Below are 26,243 nucleotides of genomic sequence, written 5' to 3' on the forward strand. Positions count from 1 at the left end.
TTAATACTAAAAAAGATAATAACCGCATTTTTGAGACTACAATAATAGTGTTCATAACTATATATTTTTTTAAAACTTCATCCAGCTAAAATAAAGTTTATTTTAGTTACTTCAGAACCAATGAACTCTGAAGACAATAAATAGGATTAAGGAATTAAAATGTTTATCTGTCAACTGCTGAGCTTTGGAGTTGAAAGTAGGTGTTTTAGCATCAAATGGCATTGCTCTGTTCCTCCTTTTAATAAGCTGCTGTCCTTGATTTTGCTTTTCAAGCGACTGCATTGATTTTACACTAGGTGATAAAAAGGCAGAAGAAAAAATGAGAAAAATGTGAAGAATAGCAGATGCAAATTAAAGGCTGCCAGAATTGAAAGAATCATTTAAAAACAAAAAGTAGCAGTCACACAGAGTTAATGCTGTAAAACAAAACAAAGGGTGGACATAAAAGATTTATGAAAACATTTAATATTTTAATAGAATGTAGTGAATATTCTCTTTCATTTTTTATTATAAAATAACTTTATTTACATTGAAATATTCCATTATATTATTTTAAAAGAAATTGACCTCTAGTTGTTAACTTTAAAACTGGTATATGTAGAATGAATCAATTAATGTTGTAAATATTTAAATTAAGCCTCATTTGGCAATGTAATCTTTTTCAAAATTAAGATAGTATATTTAATTACTTTAGGAATTACTGGATATTGAATTCCAGTTAAAAGCAAGATAATCAACATGAGAAGATAATTGGGAGTATAAAAATTTAAACCATTTGTACAACCCTTTTTACTAATCACCTATTATCACAGAAATGTACTGTGATAGACCCCTAGACACAAATGTCAATAATACACAGTCATATGAGAAAAGTGGCTAAAATTTTAAAGTGTAGAGTCAGCTATATGGGTTGGCAGAAGGAGGGATCATAATAAACTGGATTGTTAAGAAATACTTCTAGAGAAGCTAACATAAGTTCCAAAAGATAGACAGGTGTCCAATCAAGGAAAAAACAAAAAGTTGTAGGTCAACATAGAGTCTACGTACGAAATAGGAATTGATGATTTTTAAATGTAAAATAAAGCCAGGTGAAAATGTCATATTAGTAATATCTGGCTAAGTAATTTGCTATTGATAGTAGCAACATATGAAATTTTTTGCGTAGTTTGTTCAGAATGATGCCAAAAAATTGCAGAGTGAATTGGAAGAGACTGAAAGCTAGAAATATTAGTGGAAAGATGTTGAAATAGTGAAATAGTGAAATGGTGAAAATATATGGCATTGAGAGCCTGGTATTGAATCACGGTATGCATAGACTCTTCAGAAACTATGAGTATTCTAAGACTGAACAACAAGTAAATATATGTAATAGAAGCTATGTTTCTCACTTCAGAGAAGGGAGTTATAAATACAAAAATGGAGGGGGATCAAAAGTACCTTATGTGTGGATGTGCATTCTCTTGTGAACACACACACATAAGCATACATGCAAACAATCACACACATACTCACATAAGTATACATGTATTTCTTTGCCTGGTCCTTTTTTTTTTTTTTTTTTTTGGCTTTGAGGATTTGTTCTGTAGCCCAAGATGGAGTGCAATGGCGCGATCCCTGCAGTCTTTGCCTCCCAGGCTCAAGCTATTCTCCTGCCTCAGCCTCCCAAGTAGCTGGGATTACAGGCACACACCACCACATCTAGCTAATCTTTGTATTTTTAGTAGAGATGAGGTTTCGCCATGTTGGCCAGGCTGGTCTCGAACTCGTGACCTCAGGTTATCCACCTGCCTCAGCCTCCCAAAGTGCTGGGATGACACCACACCTGTCCGGCTTAGTCCTCTTAGAGGGTGGAGAATCATTGACACTCCAAGAGTAGTGAGCATATTTAGCTCTCAGAACCCAGATTTAATTTCTAAACCAACTGAAAGTAAGCAGATTTCTGATTCAAGGCTGGTTCAGGGGAAGAACCACAACCCCTTGGAACATCTTGCTCTGCCAGAAACAAGGAAATACTCAAAGAATGATGGAGGCCTATTTAAGGAACAGAAGAGTTAGCTTGAAGTGCCTCTAATGGTCAATTTATGAGTACTTTGAGTATCAAAACATAGTAACAGATTATAGCACACTTAACAATTTAAATAATCCTTAAATAAATAAATACAAAGAGGAAAAAGCTATCTATCCATTGCAACAAACCGAGAACTAATAAATAAATGTATGAGTAGTGATGGAATGAGAAAACCCTTTCAGACTTTAACAAACTCCACAAAATACCCTTGGTAAGTTAAGCAATGTAATAGTTTGTGTTTAGCTGGTAGTAGCATATCACTCTGGGGTCTGGCCTGGATAAAATTGTCTGCAGGTCTGGCCTGGATAAAATTGTCTGCAGGTATGTACAATTTTTAGATTGCTAGATTTACCCTATGTAAACATGAGTAAAATTGATATAATTAGAGGGAAAATCTTTAGTCACTGTAACTTTTCTATCACATATAACTCTCAAACTCATACATAAACTATCATTAGTAAAAAATTGCTTGAAAAGCACCTTACACCAGTGCCCTCATACTATATATATAAGAACTTTAGATAAGGGCTACTATTCTCATTCTACTTGAAGTAGAAAATCTGATAAATGCTGGTGTTTCTTTACTGACAATGTTATCACAGAAGAGCAAGGAAAAGTTAACAGAATTGCTTTTGTGAACAATTCTCACAAAAAAGGGAATTCTGGTAGGTAAAGTGAAAGTGATGGAAACATTTGGAGATACTAATCATATCATTAAACTGTCTGAAATAGCTGTGAAAGGTAATATTCATCACTGTTTGGCTTGCACAATAAATGTTAGGAAGGAACACTGGAAGATTATAAAGATAATTTTCAAACTTATCACAGAAAATCTGTGTTTCTGCAAAATGCATCTATGATGTTTTGCTTTTAAAATTTTCAGGTTTCCCATTTACAAAATAGTCTGAAGCTCTTAGCCAGACACTTCAGGCACTTAATGGAAAGGTCTTGCCAAATATTTCACCAGAGTCCCTCAATTACCCCAGTGTCTCACTTAATCCCTAGAAATATACATAAATGCCACCATCAACACACTACATATATAACATACATGCACGTATAGAAAATTCATAAATCTCTCTTCTAGGCATTTTGCACTTGTAATCTCCTAAACATGTCTTGCTCTGTAACATCTCTGTGCCTCTGGAAATTCCCTCTGTCTGGAATGTCTTCCCACACCAACTTATCTATTTGCCAAATTCTATTTTTCCTTCAAGATTTCTAATATTTTTGTTTTTATACAGTCTTTTTTGTCTTCTTCTAAGATCCAGTTAGTCACTGCACATTCCTTGTTCAGAAGTTTCTGCACAGATTTTTCAGTGCATATTTAAGAGTTTCAAAAAACTATATACACTTTTCTATCTCTTTTATGAGTTTCCTAATTTTAGGGACGTGACTTTGTTCTACTTTGACTTCTTGATCACACTCACACTGTATGTGTCAGACTCAATAATAAATGTTTGTTTTTGTAAAAATCAAAATCTATATTATGATTATATAATTACCAAAATATAGACTTTATTAAGACACAGAACAGTGCTTGGTACTTAGTAGTGAATTGATAAGCATTATTTGAATAAATATGTATTGAATATTCACAAATCCTATCAAGGAAGGAGAAGAGAAGTGGACATCAATATAACATAGACTATCAGACTTCTGCATGGAATGTCCTGGCAAGCTCAGCTTTCTAAAAAATTATTATTAATTTTTAGTTGACAAATGCAGAAATATATATATTAAAAGTGTGGAATATTGTTTTAATATATGTGTCCATTGTGAAATGATTAAATAAAACTAATTAACCTATCCATCACCTCACTTACTTACCATTTTTTTGTGATGAGAACATTTAAAATCTACTTTCAGCAATTTTCAAGTTTACTATAAGAGATCAAATTCAAAAGATGTCACTTAGGAACAGCTAACTAGAATAGAAATGATTGGTTATATAAAACTGTACAAATTTGGACAGGAATTATAGTAACAAAGTAACTAAAGTTTATTACAAATGCTAAGAACAGATTTCCATGTAAAGAACTCAAGTTGTAGCCGGGCGCGGTGGCTCATGCCTGTAATCCCAGCACTTTGGGAGCCTCAGGCGGGCGGATCACGAGGTTAGGAGATCTAGACCATCCTGGCTAACACAGTGAAACCGCGTCTCTACTAAAAATAAAAAAATAAAATGAAAGAAAGAAAGAAAAATTTTTTTTACAGGGCGTGGTGGCGGGCGCCTGTAGTCCCAGCTACTTGGGAGGCTGAGGCAGGAGAATGGCGTGAACCCGGGAGGCGGAGCTTGCAGTGAGCCGAGATCGCGCCACTGCACTCCAGCCTGGGCGACAGAGTGAGACAAGAGCTCAAGTTGTTGTCATTTATTTCATTGTCAGGATTGAAACTGAGATGAAAACCTCAGCTTAATTTAGGATGTAATTAAAGTTCTTGATTTCATTGTGCAAGGAAGGACCTCAAAAATTACAGCCTATATATAAGACATACTTCCATTAAAAATCATGAAGAGATTCAGGTGCTCCAATTCCAGAATAAAATATGAAACTATTTTATAAGAATAACTAATAAATATCTAGAGAAACTGAGGAGGAAAAAAAATAAAAAACAGTGTAAGATGACTTATTCTAAGGTCAAATTAGACTTATATTTTAATACAGTTCAGGAACAACTTGATTACTTTATGAAATCCTTATGATACTTCTTAGGTATATTTTTAGTGACCTCTATTTTTGTGGCTATCATTTTTTAAACTAAAATTTATCAAAGTAACTGCACAATTGTTTTAGAGAAATAGAGAATAAGAAAATGCTTCTCAGTAATAAACTGGAAAAGTAATAATCCAAAACAGGATACAGTAGGAAATTCAAGGAGAAGTGATAGCTCCTATTACTCACAGGAGGAAAAAAGACAGTAGCAAATGGGCAGATAATCTAAGGGAAAACTTACAGAGGCAAAACGTAATGACAACCTGGAGTTCTTATCCAGCAGATGTTTATTTTAGGAACAAACACAGAAGAAAACCAAGAAAGAGACAAGCCATTGCTTAGATAGTACAGAGAGAATACAAATGTAGGTCCATTATTTTGCTTCTCCATTCTCATTCAAGAAAGAGATTTTATAACTAGATTTGTTAAAGTGTGCCATAACCTAGATAGGTAAAAAGCTAGTAATATTGCAAAAAGATTTTAGGAAGCTTACCAAAACTAATACATTTTAGGTGTGTGAAAATAAGTTGAGATCTGCATCTGCTAGGAATAATGGATTTGTAAGTTTCTGACTTATCTTCCTAGTCAGACCAACTTAGGAAAAGGTAGAAAAGGTTGGGCAGGGTGGCTCACACCTGTAACTGCAGCATTTTGGGAGACCAAGGCGGGTGGATCACCTGAGGTCAGGAGTTCAAGATCAGCCTAATGAACATGGCGAAACCCTATCTCTCCTGAAAATACAAAACTTGGCCAGGCATGGTGGCGCGTGCCTATAATTCCAGATACTCAGAAGGCTGAGGCAGGAGAACTGCTTGAACCCAGGTGGCGGAGGTTGCAGTTAGTTGAGATCACGCCATTGCACTCCAACCTGGGCAAGATGAGCAAAACTCCATCTCAAAAAAAAAAAAAAAAAAAAAAAAAGAAAAGAAAAGAAAAGAAAGAAAGAAAAATGTAGACAGAATGTAACACACACACACACACACACACACACACACACACACACACCCCTATCTGTTTGAAGAGGCATTAGAGAGCTAAGGGTCTAGACCTTACATAGTACAGCAGAGCCCAGGGAGTTGAGCCCAACATTAGATACTGCTTTTTCCATTGAGGCATTAACAGATTCAATAGTGGCAGCAAAGAAGTTAAGAATCCAAAAGCATAATTATTGCTTTTTGAACTTGCGTAAGTCTAGATGAAGGGAAAAGCGTATATTAGAGTCTACCAAGGAGAAGGAGCTCTGGGAAACATCCAAGATTTACTTTGAAACCTTTGAAGGGTCACATCTGAGTATCAGATAAAATGGAAATCGACCAGCTCTCATAAAGACTAAAGTGGAGCTTTGTATCATCTCAATCTATAACTGTTTGGGAACAAAAGTAAATATTATAGAGAAGATGGCATCAAACAAGGTCCCAAGTTGTCTCTACAATTTTTTTTATTCATAACATCCACTAGTACATGAAAATAACTAGACGTGCAAAATGATAAAACTTGGGTGAAAATCAAGAGAAAAGAGTTAACATGGAGAAAGGTCAAAAACAGATACAGATGTTGTAGTTATCAAACATGGAATTTAAACTAACAACCAGTTAATATGTTTATGAAATTAAATGATAGGATGGATAAATAAATAAATAAATAAATAAATAGAAATTTTAAATAAACAAATGGAAGTTTAGAATTAAAACTCAAAATCACTGAAATTAAATGATGGATAATAGGAAAAAAGAATAAGACACACGAGACAGGTGTAAAGAATTAAATACATGTAACTTGACAGTCAGAATAGAGGAGGTATAGAAAGGGACAGATCACTTTTTAAATGTATAATGGCTGAGAATTTTCCAAAACTGACAATAGACATCCAGAAAGAATGTGAACACCAAGTCTAAATCCACCTAAAAAATACACATAGGCATTCAAATATACCCAGACACCTCATAATCAGGCTACTGAAGACCAAAGACAAAGAGACAATTTTAAAAGGAGACTGAAGGATAAGAACATAAACCTTCAAAAGAAGAGTATTAATACTGACAGGTAATTTCGCAAAAGAAACAGTGGAAACCAAAATAGAATGATAGCTTTAACTGCAGAAAGAGAATACCTTCCAATATGGACTTCTACATACAGCAAAAATTATAAATTAAGGCAAAATAGAGAGTCTTTTAGGCAAACAAAAAATTGTGAAAATCTATCATCCATGAACACACATTAAAGAGAACACTAAAGTGTGGTCATAGAGACAGTATTTCCAAGTGAAAACATGAGTATTCGGAAAAAGAAAAAGATAATTGAATTTTAAAAGTAAATAAATGGCTAAGTGAAAATAACATACTGTTTTATCTATCTAGCTTAAAACAGATAAAGAGTTAAGATATGTAAAAATTACAGCACAAAATATGGAAAAGTATCAAATGTAATTGAGTTTCAATATCTTTGCATTGTTCATGATGTGAACCAAGTACTAATGTGTCAGACTTTATGAATCGACGCACATATGGCTGTAAAAAGTTGTGTAGAGAAGAAAAATAAAATACTACATAAAATAATACAAAAATAGCAATAAAGGGAGGAGTAAAGGAAGGATAGGAAAAACAGTAAACAAATAGCAAGGTATTAGAGGTACATTATTAAATGGACTAAAAAACACTAATTAAAATATGAAATGTTCAGGAAAAGTTGGCATAAATATGTTGATTATAAGAAGATTACAGATAGGCTGAAATAAAAGTATAGAAAATATATAATATGCAAAGAGTAATTTTTAAAAGCTGTCCGAAAGAGCAAACTTTAAAGTAAAACCTATTATTAGAGACAAGGTGTAACATATGATGATATAAGGGCTAGTTCAATGGAAAGATGGGTGAGCTCATGTTCCTTTAATGGAAGAATGAATAAGGGTTTGAGGTTTTATTTTTTTATTTTCTTATTTATTCATTATTTATTTTTGCAGTATAAAAAATTATTCAAAATGTAAACCTCTGAGCCAACAATTTGATCACTATGTATTCACTCAAAATAAATTTTCCTATATGTCAGTAAAATAAAATTTACTTACAATCAGTACTTCTAAAAGCCCCCAAATAAATACCACTAATATGTGCATTTGCAGTGAAATAACTAAATTAATTGTTTGATATTCACATTACAGAATTCTATTACCAATTCTAATGAATTAACCACAACAGCATGCAAAGATACAGATAAATTTCCAAACATATGGAATTTTAAATCTACATACACAATATTCATGCTATATGATTCTATGTGTATAAACTACAAAAAAGCTAAAAAGTACAGATAATCTATACCACAGTAGCGCTTGGAAAAGGCAAAAGTGTTTGATGTGGAGAGACTGACAATGTTCTGTTTTTCAATCTAAAAATGCATACAGAGGTGTCTTCAGGTTATAAAATTTCATTAGCTTGTCCACTCAAGGCCTGTCTAAATAGGCCAATATTTTTATACATATATATTTTCCATTTTAAAAAATTTGGGGGCTGTAGATTCATGATTTAATGCCCTTTTATTGTCCAGATGGAAAGTATTAAATAACTTTACATTGATTAATATTTCATTTTATTTTACAGTTTCAACTTTTATTTTAGATTCATGGGGTATATGTGCAAGTATGTTACCTGGGTATATTGCATGAGGCTGAGGTTTGGCGTATGATTGATTCCATCATCCAGGTACGGTGCATAGTACTCAATAGTTTTTCAACCATTCCCCTTTTCCTTGCCTCCCTTCTCTAGTAGTCACCAGCTTCTATTGTTGATGTCTCTACATACACGTGTCTCCATGTCACTTATAAGTGAGACTATGTGGTATCTAGTTTTCTGTTCCTGTGTTATTTTGTTTGGATAATAGCCTCCAGCCAGCTGCATCCATGTTGCTCCAAATGATATGATTTTGTTCTTTTTTATGGCTGCGCAGCGTTCCATGTTGTGTATGTACCATGTTTTCTTCATCCAATCCACCATTGATGGGTACCTAAGTTGGTTCCATGTGTTTGCTATTGTGTATACTGCTGCAATGAACATACAAGTGCATTTGCATTTTTGGTAGAATGACTTATTTTATTTTGGGTATATACTCAATAATAAGGTTGCTAAGTCAAATGGTAGTTCTGTTTTATGTTCTTTGAGAAATCTTCCAACTGCTTTCCATAGTGCCTGAACTAATTTACATTCCCACCAGCAGTGCATAAGAATTTCCTTTTCTCCACAGCCTCACCAGCATCTGTTATTTCTCAACTTTTTAGTAATAGCCATCTGACACATGTGAGATGGTATCTCATTGTGGTTTTTTATTTCATTTCTCTGATGATTAGTGATGTGGAGCCCTTTTTCATATGTTTGTTGGCTTCTTATATGTCTTCTTTTAAGAAGTGTCCATTCATGTATTTTGCTCATTTTTTAACGGGATATTTGTATTTTGCTTATTCAACATTTAAGCTCCTTATAGATTCTGGATGTTAGACTTTTGTAGGAAGCCTAGTTTGTGAATATTTGATGCAGTTTAGATATGTGTCCCCACTCAAATCTCATGCTGAATTCTATTCCCCAGCATTGGGGCTGGGGCCAGGTAGGAGGTGACTGGATCACGGGGTTGAGTTTCTCATGAATGGCTAAGCACCATCCACTTTGTGCTGCCCCCACAATACTGAGTGAATTCTTGCAAGATATGGTTGTTTAAATGTGTGTGGCACCTTTCACTCTGCCTCTCTTGCTCCTGCTTTCACCATGTGATATGCTTGTTCCCCTTTTGCCCTCTGCTATGATTGCAAGCTTTCTGAAACCATCTCAGAAGCTACAGAGATGTCAGCATTATGCTCACTGTAAAGCTTGAAGAATGATGAGCCTATTACATCTCTTTTCTTTGTAAATTACTGTCTCAGGTATTTCTTTATAGCAATGTTAGAATGGCCTAATACAGTCTTTCTCCCTTTCTGTAGACTGTTTACTCTATTGATAGTTTCTTTTGCTGTACAGAATCTCCTTGGTTTTATTAGGTCTCACTTGTTAATTTTTGTATTTGTTCTAAATGCTTTTGAGGACTTAGTCATAAATTCTTTCCCAAAGTCAATGTCCAGGATGGTGTTTCCTAGGTTTTCTTCTGGGATTCTTGTAATTTTAGGTCTTAGATTTAAATCTTTAATATATCTTGAGTGAATTTTTGTATATAGTAAAAGTTAGGGCCCAGTTTCATTTTTCTGCATGTGACTAGCCATCTATCCCAACACCATTTATTGCAAAGGGTGTCCTTTCTCCACTGCTTTTTTTTCTCAACTTTGTCAAAGATCTGATACCTGCAGATGTGAAGAGTTTTTTAAAAATACATTTTTTATAGTAATAAAAATAAATCCACTGCTACATACAATAGCATGGAATAATCTCATAAACATAATATGGAGTTATAGACCATAAACTTCCATTCATATACTCTCTGAAAACAGTTAATTATGATGTTAAAAATCAAGATATTGATTGACTTTAAGAGGAGAATGGTATGGATTAAGGGAGATTCTGAGAGCATCTGCACTGCTGGTACTGTCCCAGTTCTCATTCCGAGTGCTATTCCACAGGCATGTTCCCAGTGTGCTAATTAATTAAGTTATACATTTATGAGTTATGTTTCTGTACATATATCATACTTAAAGAATAAGTATTAAATAGTAAATTGGTATGGTCTCACTTTTATGTGTATGTGAAGAAGTCAAACTCAGAGAAGCAGAGAGTAGAGTGGGGTTGTCAGTGCCTAGGGATTGAGGGAAACAGGGCAGTATTGGTTAAAGGGTATAACTTTCAGTTGTAAGACAAATGAATCCTGAGGATCTAATGAACAGCATGGGTGGTGATATATGTGTTAATTAATTTGATTGTGGTAATCATTATACAATGTATGTGTACAAATATATATGTAATCTTCATATGATATACCTTGAATATATTGAGTCTTTATGAGTCACCAAATTATTATAAAATTAAAAATACAAGAAAAATAAAAATTTAAAAGACTAATTTATTCAGGTAGCATAATGCCAGAAGTAATGTTAACACATCATACAAAATGCATGTAATAAGTGTCTATACATTTATGAAAGGGGAAGATGGTAAAAAAAATGGTTTGAATATTTTTAGCAACCACAACTAAAAATGCAAGCATGGCCCAAATATCAGATTTACAGTTTTCATGAGTTGTAGAAAAACTGTGGCTCAAACTATTTCAAATATTCCAGGTACAGAAACCACAGAGAAAATTTTTATTGAAAAATGTACAGTGTACTAAATGTTATCTTCAAAAACAATTTAAAAGTATAGAAATAAATTTCAAAAACTCATAGTTTGATTAATTTAAAAAACCTATATCAATGTAGGGAAAAGCAGTAAATAAAATCTCATCATAAATTTTTTTAAAACTCTGATTCTTTGATTTATCTAGGGAGAGATTTAAACATGTCACTAAAAAAGATCCAATCAAAATGTCCTTTTAATCCAACTTTTATCAGTCATCACTGTCAAGGTCACACTTCCTAACAAATATTTGGAATGCAGCTATTCTGTGCTGCCAGTTTGTGCTAAGCCATATGCTACAACAATCAATGAAATGGAAGGTGAGATTAACATCCACTATGAAATGTGAGGAGCCTAACAAGGACAGGTGCCTGACCAGAAGACCACAGATATTCACTCAAAGGTGGATCCAAATAATTTCTACCAAGGTTCTCCTAAAAAATGAAAAGCTTGTGGGCTGTTCCAGCGCATCTAAGAATAGGTGATAATGTCCTCAAACATTGTGCATTATAGGAAGATTGGAAAAGTTTGATTTGAAAGTATTTAAATAAATGAAACACTCCTATTGCTATTTTTATCCTCTTCTACCACTACCACACTGGCAGTAGACACTATTAAACATTCACTTTGTCACTCGCCCTAAGAGCTTATATACTCATTTAGTATCAATTTAGCATCTCAAACATCCAATAGTAATGACAATGATAATAGTTACCAGATAATAAAACTAAAGAGTCAGTCTAGCCACAGTGTGTCACAGCTGCTGTGCAGCGCTGTGGGGAATTCCTCCAAACTGTCCAGTCTCCCGGCACCTGCAGGGGAGAAATGGCAGACTGGAGCTCCAGTGATGGCTGCAGGAAACAACAGATGCTAGAAAGGCTGTGGAGAAATAGGAACACTTTTACACTATTGGTGGGAATGTAAATTAGGTCAACCATTGGGGAAGACAGTGTGGCAATTCCTCAAAGACCTACAACCAGAAATACCATTTGACCCAGCAATCCCCGTACTGGGAATATACCCAAAGGAATATAAATCATTCTCTTACAAAGATACATGAACACATATGTTCATTCCAGCACTATTCGCATTAGCAAAAACATGGAATCAATCCAAATGTCCATCAGTGATAGACTGGATCAAGAAAATGTGGTACATATACACCACGGAATGTTGTGCAGCCATAAAAAGGAATAAGATCATGTCCTTTGCATGGACATGGTTGGAGCTGGAAGCCATTATCCCTAGCAAACTAACACAGGAACAGAAAACCAAACACTGCATGTTCTGTCTTACAAGTGGAGGCTGAACAATGAGAACACATGGACACAGGGAGGGGAACAACACACACTGGGGCCTGTCAGCAAGGCAGGGGAAGAGAGAGCATCAGGATAAATAGCTAATGCATGTGGGGCTTAATATGCAGGTGATGGTTTGATAGGTGCAGTAAACCACCATGGCACACATTCACCTATGTGACAAACGTGCACGTTCTGTACTTGCATCCCAGAACTTAGAATACAATAAAATGAAATATTTAAATAATAAAAAGTAAAGACTAATGTGCCATGGACAGTGTTAATATCTGTACATAATTATCTAACTTAATTATCCCAACACACTAAGAATTACCTTAATAGTATTATCTCTGTCATATACACTAAGAACATTGAAATGTAGAAAAGTAGTAATTAAGAGATTATGTATAAGAACTAAGATCTGAACTCAGGTCTGTATGATTAAGATTGTGATCTTATCATTTAAACTGAAGGTATTGGTGTCACCTAAAGTTCAGTTGAGAAAACTGAACTTTAAGAAGATGGCATAAATAGGCCAAAGTCACACACATTAAAAACTATGTAAGGTAGAATTAAATTCAATCCCATCTGACTTGCAAAGCTTAACATCAGGAATATGGAAAGTCTTTAATATGTTAATATAAATTGTGGAGCTCCAGGAAGGTGCTAGAATATGCAGCATATTATAAACATTTTGATGATGGAACTTTTTAAAACCTTATACCTATTAATACCCCTGGGAATAATATGTATACACATATCCATACACATGTGGACACACATATGAAAATAGGTTAGCAGACACACAGACCAATAGAACAGAATAGAGAAACCAGAAATAAAGCTGCACACATACAATCATCTAATCTTCAACAAATTTGACAAAAACAAGCAATGGGGAAAGGACATCCTATTCAATAAATTGTACTGGGATAACTGCCTAGCCGCATGCAGAAGAATGAAACTTGGCTCCTACCTCTCACCATATACAAATTATTAACTCAAGATACATTAAAGACACAAATATAACACCTAAAACTATAAAATCCTAGAAGAAAACCTAGGAAATACCATTCTGGACATTGACATTGGCAAATAATTTATGACTAAGTCCTCAAAAGCAATCGCAACAACAACAACAAAATGACCAATGAGACCTAATAAAACTAAAGAGTTTCTGCACAACAAAAGAAATTATCAACAGAGTAAACAGCCTAAAGAGTGGGAGAAACTATTCACAAACTATGTTTCTGACAAAGGTCTAATATCTAGAATCTATAAGGAACTTAAACATTGAACAAGCAAAAACCAAATAATCCATCAATAAGTGGGCAAAGGACATAAACAGGTACTTCTGAAGATATATAAGCAGCTAACAAACATATTAAAAATACTCCACATCAGTAATCATCAGAGAAATGCAAATCAAAACCACAGTGAGATACCATCTCACATGAGTCAGAATGGCTGTTACTGAAAAGTCAATAAAAACAGATACTGGTGAGGCTGTGGAGAAAAGAGAACACATTTATATACTGCTGGTGGGAATGTAAGTAAGTTAGTTCAACTACTAATGATGTGGGAAGCATCTTTGAGATTTCTCAAAGAACTCAAAATAGACCTATCGTTCAACCTAGGAGTCCCATTACTGGGCATATATCCAAGAAAAATAAGTTGTTCTACCAAAAAGGTACACACACTCATATGTTCATCACAGCACTATTCAACAGTGAAGACATGGACTCAACCTAGGTACCCATCCATGGTGGCCTGGACAAAGAAAATGTGATACATGTACAACATAGAAGACCACACAGCCATGAAAAAGAATAAAATCATGTTCTTTGTACAACAAGGATGCAGCTGGAGGGTATTATTCTAAGCATAGGAACAGAAAACCAAACACTGCATATTCTCACTTATAAGTGGGACTTAAACATTGGGTATACATGGAAACAAAGACAGGAACAATAGAAACTGGGGGCTACTAGAACGGGAAGACAGAGAGTGGGAAATGGTTGAAAAAAAACGCCTGTTGCGTGCTATGCTCAATACCCAATAACAAGATCAAACATATCCCCAAACTCTGAACCATGCAGTATATCATGTAACAAGCCTGCACATGTATCCCCAGAATATAAAATACAATTTGAAATCAAAAATAAAATAAAAGATATTTAGGGCATCCTTTACTATGCCACAGTGTCTAAATGTTTTAAAATGCATTTTATTAAGAAATATTTAGAAAATACATAAAAGTGCAAAGAGTGATGTAATTGCATTCTCCACCAACCATGTGATCAATTTATGTATGTATGTCATATGCATATATGTATGTGTGCATTTATTTGTCTGTTAGTATATTTATCTTTCTTCAATATTCTTACTGGTAAAACACTGATGAAAGCCCAATGAGGAAAAAATTTTACCAAAATATTAAAGGCTTAGAAAATTTAACTCTTACCTGACGTGAAAGCAACACTCTGTCATCGTGTTCTCCTGGTTTATAGACAACCAGGCAAGCTCACAAGGCCAGACTGATATAAGTACTTGCTCCTGGGCAGAAAGGCTAGAGGGTCTGGGCCTGCTGAATCAGGCACTGGTTGTCTTATTCTGGGTAACATTCTTTTCCTCTTCCATAGTAATAGTCTTTGGTAATCAGTCTTTTTATAAATGATCTATGTCTGTAATAATTTCCATGAAAATGCTTGACTTACTTATTGCCCCAAGCTAAGAGGATTGGCACATAAACACACAGGGCCAATAGTCTTCGAAACTGAATCTTGAGCTCAGGGACAAAGACAGAAGATAATTGAAACTGAGTTATTTTAATGATAACTCCTAAAAACACTCTGTTAATTCCTCCTGGCTTGTTTTCTTGAGCCCCTCCAAATTTTTAGTTAGTTTTTATCCCTCCAACTTTTTACTTTTTCTTAAGTCAGGTAGCATTACCTAAATCCAAGAGAGTATGTTGCATTGGTTGTACTACATATACTATACTTACTTCTGTAAACTACATTTTTAAAGAAATACTGTCAATAGGATGACTTCTGAAAGTGAGCACAATAATCAAATGACAAGAAAGCATTAAAAATATATTATTATTTTTTCATTTTCAGGATAAGACTTGATATAAAAGAGGCTAATCGACCAGGTGCGGTGACTCACACCTGTAATCCCAGCACTTTGGGAGGCCGAGGCAGGTGGATCACCTGAGGTCAGGAGTTCAAGACCAGCCTGACCAATGTGGAGAAACCTTGTCTCTATTAAAAATACAAAATTAGTCAGGCCTAGTGGCACATGCCTGTAATCCCAGTTACTCGGGAGGCTGAGGCAGGAGAATCGTTTGAACCTGGGAGGCAGAGTTTGCAGTGAGTTGAGATTGAGCCATTGCATTCCATGGCACAACAAGAGCAAAACTCCATCTCAAAAAAAAAAAAAAAAAAAAAAAAAAAGAGAGAGAGAGACCTCAACCAAAGAAATTCAAAACTCAAATGTGTTACTGTTTGAGGTAGTCAATTTCTTGTCTCTGATTGTATTCAGTGGGCCTAGATGATGGTTAAAACTCCCTTCTGCTCATATAATCATCCTTAAAAATAAATTATTATCATTGCATTATTATTATTATTATTATTATTTTGAGATGAAGTTTCACTCTTGTTGCCCAGACTGGAGTGCAATGGCGCAATCTCGGTTCACTGTAACCTCCGCCTCGAGTGTTCAAGCTATGCTCGTGCTTCAGCCTCCAGAGTAGCTGGGGTTAGAGGGATGCACCACTGCACCCAGCTAATTTTTTACTTTTAGTAGAGATGGGGTTTCACCATATTGGCCAGGATTATCTCAATCTCCTGACCCAAAGTGCTGTGATAACAGGTGTGAGCCACCGCACCTGGCCATCATTGCGTTATTTTTAGAAAACAAATCATCAATAGTTATGACTCTCTTTCATATAACATGTGAAGTGTTCAACAATTCTGTTCCAAAAGGCCTTTTGCCTAGAATGATTATATGGAATATCAGATAATTTACAACTTAAATCTTCCACTTCCATAATTTTAGATCATAAATTAGGGAAGGCTAAATTATGACTTCTATCTGAGGGTACTAAGAAGGCAAAAAGAAAGAGTCCATTATTTTATATGACGTTGGGAATGATGTAAAGACATCTTTTCGGTGGACAGGAGTACATTGGTGTGCATTTGCAAAGCCTGAGTACTAGTAACGGTACTTTCCATTCCATTTGTATTGCAGTTTTAATGGGTAGAGTCTCTTTGGATTTTAAGCAATTAAGAAAGATAATTAACATTTCAATTAGCACAAGGATTTATGTTTACAGAAATGGGAAAGAAAAAAATAACGGGAAGGAGTAAATTACTTGGCATTTGAGAAAATAGCTAGAATGTCAAGCATATATTTGTAAGCAGCACCATTATTTTCTCTTAAGAAAATGTCTTAAGCAAATATAATTCAATTTAAAAGGTTTTCTCAAAGGTGCATGTGTCCTAGAAATACCTTATGGAGCATTCAGTCTGTATTGACTGAGATATAAAACAGCAGGATTCCAACTGTGTCATGAAAATAATTTGGTATACATTGTTAAGGCAAAGATAAGAAACAAAGGGTTGTTGATGGATGACGCAGAGGTAGAAAAGAGACAGGAAAATCACTGAGGAGATTGTAAAGTTTCTGGATAGAATAGTGAAAATTAATGGAAACTGAAATAATGGAATGGCTGTAGAAAATATTAAAGAGAAGAATCTGAACACTGTTCATTAGAATTCTCAAAACAGTTAATGGGCTACATGAAAGATGAAACAGGTAACATATCAAGTGAGTCAACATAAAGTGAGCAAAGGCAAGAATGTAATTATTATTCACTAGGATCCAAGAGAAGCCTAAGTGCAACTGGATCTTGAACAATGCTTTTCTAAGTAGAGTATCAATTCAATTATATTAGTGCAGTTGCATAAATGATTTCTCAAGTGACCTTTACCCACAGTTCAAACACTATGTTCTAATGACTGATTATTTGATACGCAAAGTATCTCATGTGGTATGTGATACATAGAAGATGACCATTCCTGGCCATTGTCACATTTACAAATCTGATGCCCACAAATACAAAAGCCCATTATAAATGTATCTATGTTACAGAGAATTAAGGGACCTCAGATATTCTCTTTTATTATGTTCTATTAATTTGGGAAGGGGAAATATTAAGGGCATCAATAATTAATATTTAAGGGAAAAACAAGCTGTATATATTCACATCAGGAGACCACAGAGTGAAGAGTGATAAGTACTATTTGGGGCATGGAGGGATTCTTTTTTAAAAAGGAGACATTTGCTCTGAACTTTGAATGATGGATACTACCTGGTCTGAAATGATGATATGAAGAATAAACCCAGAAAATTTTCCCTGGTGAAAGACTTGAAGGTATGGAAGTGCAGGGGTGCTCTGGAAACAGTGTTTAGTTTGCTTTAATGACCATTTGATTTAAGGAAGGGCAATGACTTGAGAGGAGCCAAGAAGGTGGGTCACAGTCACTTGTTAAAAGCCTTATTTGATGTTAAGGAATTTGCATATTGTCTTTTAGGCAATGAAAAACTATTGGAGTTTTATTATTATTATTGTTATTCTACTGCTACTATAGCACCATTCACTGAACACCTACTACTGTACTAAGATGTATGGATATAACCATTAACCAGAAGTAAAATATATCATTAGTCTTGTATTACAGCATGAGAGACAGACAATTTTAAAAACATGCACGAATATGAGACAATTGCAACTTGAGATTCATGCCATGGGTAACACAACGGAAAAAATTATGAGAGGTCCTTGAATGAATATTGGTATTGCCATTATGGATACCAATATGGTTGGCAAAAGTAGTGTGTCCTGAACTGTGTAGCTGCACATAAATTCAGTGAGATAGGTAGATAGGAGAGGATTATACGGTATCTTTGGAAGACTTTGTAGTTGTGTGGCTGTCCTCCAAGAACAGATAGAAACAAGAGCTGGGAAATTTATGTCATAACTTTTTGAATGATCCTGGTTACCAGGAATAAGATCTGGAATATACTTGGGTCATACATACATCAAATAATGCCAGAAGCCAGTACTTTATTTTGTCTTTAAGGTTTCTGATACCAAACACTTGTTTTGTACCTTTAGTCAGATTAAAAAGATCCAGATGATGTTCTCTTACTTTAAAGCTGGAGTATTTTCATTAAGTCAGCTAAAGCTTATATGTAATTCATAAAAATAATATGAACAATTTAAATAAAGTCAATCAAAATCTATACAAGAGTTTTACTGAAAGCTTATTTGGTATTTTCTTATTTTAATTTTGGAAACATGTTCATCCAGCTATATTTGGGGGAGAAACTAAATTTTTCCTTGGGAAAAGATTCAGTGTATTTCTCTTAGTGATAAAAAGAACATCTTGGTGATAAAAAGGACACCTGTGTCAACATCTTAATTAAGGGTCATATGAGTTATCATAATTAGCCTTAGAGTCACTAATGTGATAGCATGCTTTCTTTAACAAACTTTTACCTGAAGAAAGTTGTTTCCATTAATGTACTTAAAGTTTGTAATGGCTTACTTTAAGGCCACAGTTTTATTATGTCATATTACCCAGTTTATATTAATGTCAACTTATTTAATTATATGAAAATCACATTTTTTCCAGAAAATATAAATGAACAAAAATTGTCTCCTTGCATATGAAAGTGCCAAAAAAAAAAAGAAAGAAAGAAAGAAAAACTGGGAGCTTCATTGTGAATTTAACTGGTTACTCTTAAAATTTCTACCTCAGCATAAAGGCCGAAAACTATATGCAGCCAGATATGTTCCAAGGTGAATAAGAAGCATAAATGAAAAGCATTACATTTTTTTGTTATTTTAACATTGAGGTATCTCAAAAAATCATGTTCTGCAAGATTGATTATGAGCAATACAAAGTTGGTATACAACATTGGTTGAACAAATCACACAAATACACACATGTATACAAAATCAAAACAGATTATGGAGGCTTATTTGCTTAATACATAGTCATTAGATTTCATAGAATGCTGCTTTCATTTTAAAATGCCATAGAGGTTGTTTGCAAATAAGAGTTTATATTGTATTTGCAATATGTCCACACACGCTTATTCAACTATTAGTATTTCAAATATCAATTTGATTAAGAGCTTGATCAGCCTTTCATTTATATTTATATAGCTAAATTGATTTTTAAAACTTATAAGACAAAAATTATTAAAATTAATAAAATTTATCTTAATAACTAAAAATACACTTAATTATTTTAAAATTATTAAAATGTATGTGTTTTGATGAGCATATTTGATTCCAATCCAAATAGTCTGAACTTTAAATAAGGAAGTTTCTATTTATTCTATAAAACACAGGAACATTAATAGAAAAAATATTTGACTAGTAACATATGAGTGTTGACAGGAGTCCTAGGATATCAAGTCAATGGATATTAGGTTGAAAACAAAGCCGAATCTAAACCAAAACTTCTCAAAATTAAATTCAGTGGTTTATTAAAACCTATTCATAGTCATTCAGTGAAAAGAAAGTAAGTTGTTGAAAAGAATCAGAATATAAAGGCAGAAAAAGAGGAAGCAATGAAAATTAAAATCCTTGCTTTATGTTAACATTCATATGTTATATCAGTATAAACAGAAAGTGAAAACAAATAAATGTAAAAATGAAAACATATGCAAGCTTCTGATTAGGGTTTCATTGTTGAAAATAAAAATTAAAGTACGTTTTAACAGTTTTCGAGTTTTGGTATCCTCTTTTATGAAGACGTCTTTTATGAAAAAAACTCATAAGCTTAACTGTTGAAAATGTACAGCCCTACATAGTTTTCAACATGTTTGGAATACATAAAGCTTAATTTATTTTAACTTTTTATTTTGATATAATCCTAATAGAAAAGATACAGGAATAATGTAGGAAACCCCCAGGTACCGCTTATTAGAGTCACAATTTGTTGTCACATTTTGACCCATTTGCATATATATGCATTTGTATTTAGAGAGAGACAGATGATTTTTTCCTGAACATGTGAGAAAAGTTTGGAGATATTGTATCTTTTTGCTACTAAATATTTCAGTGTGTACTATTTTATGGAAAATGGCATGATATTTTCTTACATGTCCATGGCATAATAATCAAAATCAGAAAATTTTAGCATTATATATTTCCATAGTATACCCACATATCATAATCAAATTTATCAAGTGTCTCGATTACATATTTTATAGTAACTTTATTTTTCCTGGTCCAAGAACCAATCTAGGACTGCACTTGATTGTTATATTTGTTTAGCCTTCTTTAATCTGAAATAGTGTTTTAGCCTTTCCTAAGTTTCTTGGCCTTGCAATTTTTGAAGTGTAGAAACCAGGCATTTAAAAAAATATGTTTACTAAATTGGGCCTTTGTCCTATAATTAGATTCAAGTCAAGCATTTTTGGAAGGAGTGCCATTAAGTTAACGGCAGATCCTTCTCAGTATATTATATCTGAGGCACATGATGTTGAAATGTTTCAACATTGGTTAACTTTGATAACTTTGCTTAAGATTGTGTCTCTCAGGTTTTTTCAAAGTAAAGATACAGTTTTCTACTTTGTAATTAATCATAATAGTTGAGGTAATGTTTTGAGACTGTGAAACTATCCTGTTTCTCATTACATTTTTCCTCAGTTTTAGCTTCCATTGATGATTTCCTATTGTCATCATTCTTCCTATATTCATCAGGTGTCATTCAACTTCCATTATAATTTATCTCAAATTTCTTTATTCATGAAGTTTATTATAACCAATGAGTTAAGATCCTTTACTATATCATTAAGTGTTTTAGTGTGATCAAGTATTCTCATATTTGGTCAGTGTGAACCCCTTTAATCTATCTCATCATGTGTTCTTTTGATATTTCCCTTTGGTTACTTTCTGAACCATCTTGTACTTTCCATTTATTTTGAAAATTAGACTTTTCTCCAAGGAGCATACTTTCTGGAATGTATTTCTGGTTCCTTGTTCCAGGGACAAGAAAGACCAGGTGCCTTGCTGGAAAAACCTAGATCCTACTGACCATAGCATTATTTGGGTGAGCGAGTTGGCTATAGGATCTTTGTTATTTTGTTATGCATGTATCCCAAAACCCCTCTTCATCAGGGAAAAGATAAAAGGAAAAAAAAAAAAAAAAGGAAAAATGGAAATCCTGTCACGCCACTCTATCCTTTTATTGAAATTCCTTAGCTTTTACAAAGAAAAAAAATTCTCATTTTCTCTTAGAGAGGGAAAGAACTACGCTACCTTAAACACCACGAACCACACATGGGCTTACAGAGTTCAAACCAGTCTGTAAATGTACTGGAGCTTGCTCCTCAGTTTAATCTAAAATGGGGTGAACTTGTTCCTGTATGTCTTTGTCAAATACTCTAAAACAGAGGCCAAAGAGAAAATCATGCTCCCTCACAAACATAGAAATGGAAAGAAAACCAAGAACATTTTTTCTGCTTTATGCATGCAGCTTTATGTTTAACCTGTATGTTGCCTCTTACATTCTGGTCAGAGATATCTCAGCATATTGAATGAAGTTCAAATACCTTGGGCTGAGATAACAAGAATTCCTAGATTTTTAAATTTTTTTCATTATTTCCCACAGCAGTATACTCTCAAAATCTCTTCCTTGCTCAGAGTTGGAGCTAGGGGGTGGCAGTCATTTCTCTCACAGTATCTTTTTTAGCATTCAGGGCCCAAATAGGACGTGCCAGAGAGAAACAAGTAAAACGTTTCCTACAAAAACTAAAATAGTTTCATAAGCCGTCCAGAATTGAACTTGATGCACAAAAATAACATTATTTTTGGGGGTCTCAATCCGTTCTAAATAGGCTTTCGATGGTCAATGATTTCACTAAACAAAATTGAAACTGCATCACATTTTGTAATACCTGTTCCCTCTGCAAGTTTTGTGTCATCAGACATTGGTATCTAGTTTTATTTTTGAGGTTGTATTAATTTCATTCACAATCAATTAACTGTTCATGTTTTTCCTTCACTAGAGAATTTCTCACTTAACCCTGGAGCTCTGCCTTTTCCTTCACTACTGACTGTAGCTCTGAATTTTCCCACTAAACTCTATATCAATCTTCATTGGCCATTTGTTTCCACCATGCTGGATTCCTTCTGAGATGGTATTTCTAACTCCAGGATGGCCCTACTGGTTTTACTCACTCTGTGGACCATTTTTCCTGTAGTTTAGGGAACATGGTGTTATGTTCTTGACCTGGTATGGTTTGTCATGATTCATGCAAGGTCAGACATCACATCACATATTGACAAAATTTTCCTCACATTTAACTCTTAATATATGTTCTTGTACTGTCTAGCAAATGCACAGAAATAGATATTATTAGATGACTGTAAACTCACAATGAGTTAGAAGGGTACTGCAAAAATATTCCCTTAATGTCCCCACTGATTATCTATCTTACTACACTGAGGCCAGGCCAGATAGCGTGTCAAAATATTTTCTTTTAGATTCTAACCTCTTCCTTTGCCACTTCTTTTAACCATTCCGTTTATCTTTTGCTCTCTCTGCACCCCTCTTCAGGGTCCCAGCTGCAGCCTAGATGTTTTCATATTCTGGGCCTCCTCTTTAACTCTAGAATTAGCAGCAGTGGCTTCTCCATATTGAAGAATATATTAGATCTTCAGTTTGTTTTAATTATCCTCCAATAGGTTATTGAGGTACAGGTGGTATTTGGTTACATGAGTAAGTTCTTTAGTGGTGATTTGTGAGATTTTGGTGCACCCATCACTTGAGCAGTATTTGCTGCACTCTATTTGTAGTCTTTTATCCCTTGCCCCTTTCCCATCCTTCCCCCTAAGTCCCCAAAGTCCACTGCATCATTGCATCATTCTTATGCTTTTGTGTCCTCATAGTTTAGCTCCCAGATATCAGTGAGAACATACAATGTTTCATTTTCCATTCCTGAGTTGCTTCACTTAGAATAATAGTCTCCAATCTCATCCAGGTTGCTGCAAATGCCATTAATTCATCCATTTTTATAGTTGAGTAGTATTCCATTATATATATAAGATAAATATATGTAGATATATACGGTATGATATGGTATGTGTGTGTATACATATACACACCACAATTTCTTTATATACTTGTTGACCGATGGGCATGTGGATTGGTTCCACAATTTTGCAATTGCAAATTGTGCTGCAATAAATATGTATGTGCAAGTATCTTTCTTGTATAATGACTTCTTTTCCTCTGAGTGGATACCCAGTAGTGGGATTGCTGGATCAATTTTTCAGACTAAAAAAACCACGAGAAAAACAAAATTGACTGACCCTAACAAAATAATTTTGTGCTAGAATGAAAACCAAAGCCCATTCCATGATCTATAATGCTCTATGAAATCTGGACCCAACTTGACCCTCCTTCCTACCTTTTCTCTTTTTTATGCTGTCTGACCTTACTATTTCTCAAATGCACCAAAAATATCTTTGTCTCAGGAACTTTGTTTTTTTCCCTCCCTGATATGTACTTTCTTTTGGCTTTCTCTCTTGGTTCATTCATACCTCTGTTAAATATTATTTCAGCTCAAAGTCCTTCCCTGATTAATATATACAAAAGCTGCTGCCCCCAACCAGCTCCATTTTTAATACTGTACATGTGTTCTTTCTTTGAATGAATAAACATATATGCCATAATTTTTTTCTTTTCATTGTGTCATACTAAAGAATTGTTCCTTGCCTAGAAGAGAATAAAAGTAAGGAAGAACCAAATTCTCCTTTACATGCATATAAGAATATACCTCAGTAAGCAATAGCAAGATAAATAACAAGGTGTTTTGAGAGGAAGTTGGGGGGGTATGATGCGAGTTGGGTTGCTAGCAAAGGCTTTTAGAAGAAATTTAAAGTGAGACTTAAAAGTTGAGAAGAAGCCAATTATGTGAGGAACTGAATAATAAAGATTTTCAGGCAGAAGGAATAGCATGTATAAAAATGTCTTAGCCAAACACAAAATTGCTAGAAGAGAAAATACATATCAAAGCAGAAATAAATGAATTTGAAATGATGAAAGTAATACAAAAGATGAACTGAACAAAGAGGTATTTTTTTCAAAACATAAACAAAATTGACAAACCTTTAGCTAGACTAACTAAAAAACAAAGGAAGAATGCCCAAATAAATAAAATCAGAGATGAAAAAGGAAACATTAAAACTGATGCCACAGAAGTTCAGAAGGTCATTAGTTGCTAATATGAGCAATTATATGCCAATAAATTGGAAAATCTAGAAAACATGCATAAATTCCTAGACACAAACAAACTATCTACAAGACTGAGCCATGAATAAATCCATAACCTGAACAGGTCAATAACAAGTAATGAGATTGAAGTTATAATAAAAAGTCTCCCAACAAAGAAAAGACTGGGACCCAATGCCTTCACTGCTGAATTCTACCAAACAACTAAAGAAGAATAAATACCAATCCTACTCAAACTATCCCAAAAAATAGAATAGGAGGGAATACTTTCAAATTCATTCTTCAAGGCCAGTATTATCCTCATACCAAAATCAGATACATCAAAAAATAAAAGAAAACAATAGGCCAATATCACTTAGAAAACTGAAAATCCACATGCAAATCAAAAAAATGAAAGCAGACCCTGTCTCTTGTCATATAAAATATTAAATCAAAATGGGTTAAAGATTTAAATCCAAGATCTCAAGCTATTAAACTACTGCAAGAAAACATTGGGGAAACACTCCAGGATATTGGACTGGGCAAAGATTTCTTGAGTGATACCCCACAAGTACAAGCAACAAAAGGAAAAAAAATGGACAAATGGGATCACATCAAGTTAAAAGCTTCTGCATAGCAAAGAAAATAATCAACAATGTGAAAAGACAACCCATAGAATATAAGAAAATATTTGCAAACTACCCATCTGACAAGGGTTTAGCAACCAGAATATATAAGGAACTCAAACAACTGTGTAAAAAAAAAATAATCTAAAAATTTGATTTAAAAAAATGGGCAAAAGACCTAAATAGATATTTCTGAAAAGAAGACATACAAATGGCAAACAGGTATATGAGAAGGTGCTCAATATAATTGATCTTCAGAGACATGCAAATGAAAACTATAATCAGACATAATCTCACCCCAGTTAAAATGACTTTTATCCAAAAGACAAGCAATAACAAATGCTGAAGAGACTGTGGAAAAAAATGAAAACTCTTGTACAATGTTGGTGGGAATGTAAACTAGTAGAACCACTACGGAGAACAGTTTGGAGGTTCCTCAAAAATGCTAAACATAGAGCTACCATATGATCCAGGAGTCCCACCACTAGGTATATATCCAAAAGAAAGGAAATCTATATATTGAAGAGATACCTGCACGCCTGTGTTTGTTGTAGCACTGTTCACAGTAGCCAAGGTTTGGAAGCAACCTGTGGCCATCAACAGATGGATGGATAAAGAAAACGTTGTACACACAATGAAGTACTATTCAGTCATGAAATACAAGATCAAAAATCATTTGACAAAATTCAACATTTATAACAACATAGATGGAACTGAAGGTCATTATGTTAAGTGAAATAAGCCAGGAACAGAAAACAAATTTTACATGTTTTCACTTATTTATGGGAGCTAAAAATTAAAATAATTGCACTCATGGAGACAGAGAGTAGAGGGATGGTTACCAAAGGCTGGGAAGGGTAGTCAGAGAAGGTGGGGCAGGGGGAGTGGGGATTGTTAATGGGTACAAAACAATAGTTAGAAAGAATGAATAAGACC

The sequence above is a fragment of the Macaca nemestrina genome, chromosome 11, assembly GCF_043159975.1.
Source record: "Macaca nemestrina isolate mMacNem1 chromosome 11, mMacNem.hap1, whole genome shotgun sequence".
NCBI lineage: Eukaryota > Metazoa > Chordata > Mammalia > Primates > Cercopithecidae > Macaca > Macaca nemestrina.